The sequence below is a fragment of the Zingiber officinale genome, chromosome 4A (genome assembly GCF_018446385.1).
Source record: "Zingiber officinale cultivar Zhangliang chromosome 4A, Zo_v1.1, whole genome shotgun sequence".
Taxonomy (NCBI): domain Eukaryota; kingdom Viridiplantae; phylum Streptophyta; class Magnoliopsida; order Zingiberales; family Zingiberaceae; genus Zingiber; species Zingiber officinale.
The window spans coordinates 16,822,814-16,830,391 of record NC_055992.1 but is presented as its reverse complement, the minus strand read 5'-3'; positions in this window follow the sequence as shown (position 1 = coordinate 16,830,391).

Below are 7,578 nucleotides of genomic sequence, written 5' to 3'. Positions count from 1 at the left end.
CTTTTAAATCGTGCATGAATTGCTCAGATCTGAAGATCTGATAGATAGCTTACACTTTAATCTTTGAATTTCCTTTCTTATTTCAGTTCTTGTTTGAATTTTCTTTAAAAACCCATATCTGATGTCTTTCCTGTAATTCTGATTTTGTTTATGTGTTGCAATCCGAATCTTGATGAGAAATTGCATTTTAGATTCTGTTTTGAATTAGAATTTCTGTTAACACAAGCTTGTTTAGTTTTGGTAATTTAGTTAGTTAATTCTTGTTCTTTACATTAGATTTGTGGTATCCGAGATGGAGTTTCAATGTTGAATGATTAACTTGAAATTCGGATTGTTTACCTCAGTTATATGTTGTTGATCATGTGTGAGATTGGATAATTTGTTAGTGGAAGAATTCAATTCAATGATACTAAATTGATTCTAATGTGTTGAGATGAAGTGGAAAATGTTTGGATAAGAAACACATTTCTTTGAGCCATTTTAAATGGTTCTAATGCACTTTTGGCGATTAGATGTATTCAAGTTAAATTAGATTTTTGATTGGAACCAAAACAAGAATTCACACACACTCACTAGTTAACCTTGGAAAAACACGACTTGGGACTCCTTACTACACGTATTATTTTAGTCTACGAATGAGTTCCAATCTTTATTAATTTGATATGCCACGCAACATGAAAATGGCCAACACCACTGAAATGGGACTCAGCTCGCGACACTTCCACTGTAGCTGCTTCTTCCCCGGCAACGACGCCAAAATTTGGTGTCGGCCATTTTGCATGTCACAAGGCGCTCAAAATTAATTAAAATTGAAACTCATTAAAATTAAGACAAATGCTGTAGTAACGAGTTCCAAGTCGTATTTTTTTCCAAGGCTAACTAGTGAATGTGTGCATATCCTAGAATCGATTCAAATTGAGTTCTTCGAATGAGATCAAGAACAGATTCAAGTAAGGTTGATCTCCTCTAAACATTATCACCTCCATTTCATCAAATTAGCATCAATCTATCATCATTACATCAAGAATTTCAACTCACAAATGATCCATTCTCACACATGATCATTAACATATAACTGAGGTAAACAATCCGAATTTCATGTTAATCATTCAACATTGAAACTCCATCTCAGATACCACAAATCTAATGTAAAGAACAAGAATTAACTAACTAAATTACCAAAACTAAACAAGCTTGTGTTAACAGAAATTCTAATTCAAAATAGAATCTAAAATGTAATTTCTCATCAAGATTCGGATTGCAACACATAAACAAAATCATAATTACAGGAAAGACATTAGATATGGGTTTTCAAAGAAAATTCAAACAAGAACTGAAATAAGAAAGGAAATTCAAAGATTAAAGTGTAAGCTACCTATCAGATCTTCAGATTTGAGCAATTCATGAACGATTTAAAAGAAAACATAAACCCTAAACATTCCACTACCCAAATCCGAGTTCAAACCTCTACAATCTGCCGAGCAACAGAAATGCTTTCTGAAACCTCCCATCAAGCACTCAACAACTTATCTCTAACCTCCAACTATTACCAGTAGGTGCTCATAGTCTTTGGAAACCTCCCCTTTAACTCCCAACCTTCTGATAATCACACTAGCCGAAGAAAACAGAGTTTGACTATGTGAAATTGCAAACTGGATCAAATGGCCAATTCATCCAAGTTGTGCTATGGAATGGAAGTCGGAATGAGATCTGAGACTCAAAGAAACCTCCCTCTGAGCTCAGTTGGATACGGAGTTCGCTGATCGAAAACCTCCCCGGATCAAGAACGCACGGTGAAGCAGAATCAAAGCGTGCTGAGAAACCTCCCTCTAGTACTCCTCTGATCGCCGGAAGATGAACGCCAGTAGCTTAGGATAGTCGCCGTTGAAGAAGAAGAAGATCTGGATCTGGAATCGGGAATGGGAAACTGGGCGTCGCGGCGGAGAAGAAGCAGCTACAGTGGAAGTGTCGCGAGCCGAGTCCCACTGTGCACTGTAGCTTCTCACGGAATTTAAACCACTCCTCAGATCTGATCAGACAGTACAGATTTCTCGGGGCTTGATCAACGGCTGGATAAACTCAGATCTGGATCAAAACATACTGATCTTCATCCACGGTCCAAATCTACTCTCCATTAGGTCGGATGGACCAGATGCTTGACGGATGGCTCAGATCTTCTTAATCTTCAATGGACGGTCCAAAACACTCCAAGGCTTGATCGCTTCGTTTAGCCCTAGATTTAGACCCAAGTGTGGCCTGATCTGATCGGGTCCATGACCCTTTTGATGCCTACAAAATAATAAACAAATATTAACATCAAATACCATGAAAATAGGCTAATTTGCAATTAAATACAAGATCACATGCAATTAAGAAATATAATGTAAATGTGAATTAAGCTATGAACAAACCATTAAAAATATGCATTATGAATTAAAATAACGTAGCAAAATCATGGTTATCAGTCAACTCTAGTGATAACTTCCCTTATGACCTTTTTAGTGACTTTCTTAGACTTCTTAGAAGTCTTAGTCACACTTGTTCTTTCAAGGTTACTTCTAGGGATAACTTTACCTTGACTTGACTCTTAGATCTAGGGTTAGTCTCATAGCTATATAGAACTCTATGATATGAAGGCACATCTTTCTTGGCTTTAGGTTTGTAACTCAAACTCTTCCTACCATTAGATGATTTTTGTCTATCTATCTTTAGATTATGTTCATTTGATCCCTTAAAGATATTTTCCATTCTTTTTATGGTATTTTTCAATTTATCAAGCTTTGACCTCAATGCTTGGTTTTCCATCCTTAAATCCTTTAATATGGACTTTTCTGGATTTCCATGGGTATTTTTATTTTTAGACATATATCTAAAATCCTTAGAGTTCTTGCCTAAATTGTTATCTACCTTTCTAGGCTTAAGTAAGGTAGTCTTAGCATGATACGCCACATACTTTTATTTGATCCTACCATGCTTCCTATTTTTATGATAAATAGTATTAAAATATTATAAATTATTTCTAGTATACTTTTTATCATTTTTTAAAGGAATTGCATCAATAAATGATACATTGGGTTTGCTCTTAAGAGCTCCCCCTTGATTTGAGCTTCTTCCTCTTAAGATATTAACTCAGATAATGTCCATTTTGTTTGCACAAGAAGCACACAATGTGGTCCTTGCTTCTTCGTACTATGGGGACGACATCCTTAGACTTTTTCTTGCCCTTAGATGTCAATTGACCCTTCTTCTTGGTCAACTTAGAACATTTACTTTTGTAATTTCCTCTTTCCTTATACTCAAAACAAATGATATGATATTTATTATTATAATTTAAAATTTTTATACCTTCATATGGAGGGTTGGCATTTGATTTTTCATTTGATTCAGATGTAGAGGCTTCTTCTTGATCCAGCATTGATGATCTATACTCCCCCTCAATCCTTGAGGTAGATACCTCTTCATCTTCATCTCAGATGTTGAGCATTCCTCAACCTTCGAATCCTCGTGCACATCAAACAAGGAGTATGCCCCTTTGCCGTTATCTTTGCACTCTCTTGAGGAAGGATCTTGTTGAATTTCCTCCTCAAATGTTGAGCATCTCTCAACCTCCGAATCCTCTTCTTCTTGATCCATTGAATTTTCCTCCTTAGATTCTTCTTGATTTGGTACAATAGAGGAAACTTCATGAATCTTTGTCAATTTATTCCAAAGCTCTATGACATCTTGAAATTCTCTAATTTTTCACACAATATTGTTAGACAATAAACTAACCAATAATTTGGTTACCTTGTCATTGGCCTTGTACCTTTGAATTTGCTCCTTGCTTCATTTGCTCTTGTTGAGGATTTTTCCTTTGTCATTTGTTGGAGCTTGAAAGTCTTCTATTAAAACAAACCATTATTCTGTTGGACCCCGTGGTTATTTTGATGTGATCAACCAAGTTAGGTTAGGTTCTGTTTGGTTTTGATCCCTGTGCCTAAGTGTGCAAGAGCTTAGGAGCACAGGAAGTCTAGCATAAGACGCAGCTAGCGAGAAAGATGACACGGGAAGAGAGCTGACGGGCTTGGTGCATCCGAGAGATGAAAGAGCTGCGAAAGAGTACACCAATGGACGAGAAGAATATGCACGACGTTCAAGGGATGAGAAGCCGGAGCGGAAGACTACTCGAGGAGAAGGCCGGAAATCAGGTTCGGGTGAGCCCTATTCCGAATGGCTGAAATCACCCAAGCGAGCGGAACCGGAGCGAAAGACCTTGATTGAGGCGAGCGGAGGGCTTGGACTGAAAAGGTCAACTAGGTTGACTTTGTGGTTCTGGGCGCCCGGAACCCTTCCGGGCGCTCGGAACTCAAATATTATCATATTCGACGTAGACTTTGATCGACGTATTGGGGATAGAATTCTATTCCACTCTAGGCGCCTGGAACCCTTCCAGACGCCCCGACTAAGACTATAAATACAGCCTTGGTTCAGAAGCTAAAGAACATCAAGCAATTACTGAAACAACACTTGTCAGCTTTTTTGTTTTGTTTAACTTCTTCCTTTCTGAGCTGTTATTGTTGCAAAGAGGCTTCTTCACATGAAGGAGAATTTAGTGTGATTCAACTTCCTTGGATTAACAACCTCCCTGATTGTAACCAAGTAAATTCCGGTGCCTCTTCTTTTTCAGTTTATCTTTTATTATTAATGCAAGTGTTCATTTAAATTATAAGGCGAGGAAGGTATTTTTGCTTGTTTTGTGCAGGGGCTATTCACCCCCCCTCTAGCCATCCGCCAACGGACCTAACATACTCTATTTCCATCATGAAGAAGTTTTTGATTCTTGATTTTCAAGAATCAAAGCTTGTAGATGTGAATGGTGGAGACATCCTTGTGTCATATTTGAGTCTATCTCAGAAATCTATCTTGAAGTTGAACACTTTTGATGAAGTTTTTGACTTGTTAAAATTAGGGCTTCAACTTCTACTTCCTCTAGCTCTTTTCCCTTTCAGGCGATGAGTCCAATGAAAAGCGGTCTTGCTCTAATACCACTTATTGTGATACTCTAGAGCTAGAGGGGGTGAATAGCTTGTCTCATTTCATTGAAAATGATTTACAACAGAAAACTCGAAGCGAACTCCTCCAATGCTAACACAAAGGATTTACTTAGTATCCATCTCAAGATGAGGTGACTAATCTAAGGATCCACACATGAGCACACTCTCCACTATTAAAAACACTCCTCAGAATAATCTAGAGATGGAGAAACTTCATACAAACTCACATAAGCATACAACTCAAAACAAGAAGTAAATACACAAGAATACAAATAAAACCTTCTTACTTGATCTCTTGTAGCTTGTAGATACCTCTTGATGCTTGAAAATGCAACAGTACTTTGCTCCAAGAACCTTCAAAAATTGGTGGTGAGAGTCAGAGAAGAATCAGTGAAGAGTTGTTATGTTTAAATCTCGCCAACAACTTTATTCTTTGCAATCTAGGGCTCCCAATTGATTGGGCTTACTCCCAATCGATTGTCATGTAAGATCCGAGCAATCCCAACTATCCAAAAGTCTCAATCTATTCAACGGTCATCTCCCAATTGATCAACCGATCGATTGGGGCAACTGGATCGATCAGCTGATCAATCCAAAAGGCTTCTGTGTTCTCGTGAGAAGCCCTTGAATTGATTTTGGCTGCCTCACAATATCTCGAGAAAACCTTCCCTAATCGATCGGTTGATCAATTGGAGTATCCCAATTAATCTAATCGATTGGAGAGCACACTGTGCTCTCTCTCTCTCTCTCTAAGTGTCTTAATCAATCAGCTGATCAATTGAGCTATGACTGAATCAATCAGTTCACCTTCCCTCTTTACGATGACACTCCCAATCGATCAACTTATCGATTGGGTTCAACCCTAAATCAAGTCTAGGGTTCCCTTATCCAATATTTGATCAACCATGACATGTTGGGACTTCATCTGCCTAGCATCCGATCAACCTTGACCTGTTGGGACTTCGTCACTAAGTTTTCGGTCAATCTTTTGACTCACTTGGACTTTTCTCTCAATGCCAAGTGTCCAGTCAACCTTGACCCACTTGGACTTCTTGTCTCATGTCAAGTGTCCGATCCTCTATGACCCACTTGGACTTCCGAATACTAGTTGTTCGGTCAACCTTAATCCACCAGGATTTTCACTACCTGGCTTCACTCACTAGAACTTCCTTACTGCCTAGCTTCACTCACTAGGACTTTTCACTTGGTTTCACTCCCTTGGATTTTCTCACTACCTAGCTTCACTCACTAGGGCTTTTCACCTGACTTCACTTACCAGGATTTATATCTGTCTAGTTTCACTCACTAGGACTTTCCCATCTACCTGGCTTCACTCACCAGGATTTTTCACACTGCTAGTCTTTACTCATCAGGACTTTCCAATTTGCCTGGCTTCACTCATCATGACTTTCTATTACCCAGCTTCACTCATCGGACTTCCCAACTGCATGACTTCACTACCAGGATTTTCCATTGCTCGACTTCACTCACCGGGACATTTTGACACCAAGTGTCCGGTCAACACTAACTCACTTAGATTTTCTTCTTCTATCAATTTTTTCGTTGGTTTTGACCTTGTATAATCTCCAGTTATAACTTTCCAGTTAAGTATCTAGTCAACCTTGACCTACTTGACTTTTTGTCAAACTTTGACCATCAATCTCTCATATGGACAATTGCACCTGCAATCTTCATATATTATCAAACATCAAAACTCAAACATTACGACACATTATAACTCAAGCTTGAGCCAACTCAAGCTTAGTCAACCTTATCAACTTTGACCTAAGGGAAATTGCACCAACATATATAACGTCATAAATATTAGAAGGTCATGTCACCCATGTCTTGTAATGTGAAGATCTTGTGAGGATCATGCTATGTCACCTATACCACTCCACGTGTTTGAACAACTTACATGTTCTAATAACCCATGTGTTCGCACAACCCACGTGTTTTGACAACCCACATGAGGGCCCATGTTCTACTGATTAGTCAGGTTGACTGGGTTGGAGAGTTTGACTTGTCGGTCTTTGCTAGAAAGATTGGCAGGTCGACTTTGGAAGACTAGCAAGTCGTCTTAGTTGAGAATGATTGGCAGGTCAACCTTCATTGGGAAGACTATATAGCAAGTCGGCTCAGCTTAGAAGACTGACAGGTCAGCCTTGGAAGATTGGCAGGTTGGCTCATCTGAGAAAGACTAGCAAGTCGGCTCGACTGAGAAGAGGTGGTTGTTGACCTCCCTTGACTTTGACTCAGCTCAACATGCCGATTGACCTTCTTTGTATTCGTGATAACTTTTCATTCTCCCTATATCACATGGAAAATCTTTTGCTTGATATTTCCTAATAAAAAAATAATTTTGATTGTAGTCTCATCTTGTCCTTATTTTCTTAGTGCCTAAGTTTACCTCAACATGTAATTATAAATGATAAATTTCTTAGCAACTTCACTCTTCACTTCATGTTTACTGCCTTAAGACTAAATAAAGCATAAGTCTTACCCCAAGAGTTCTTGTACAATTCAACATAAGAATGGTGGTTGT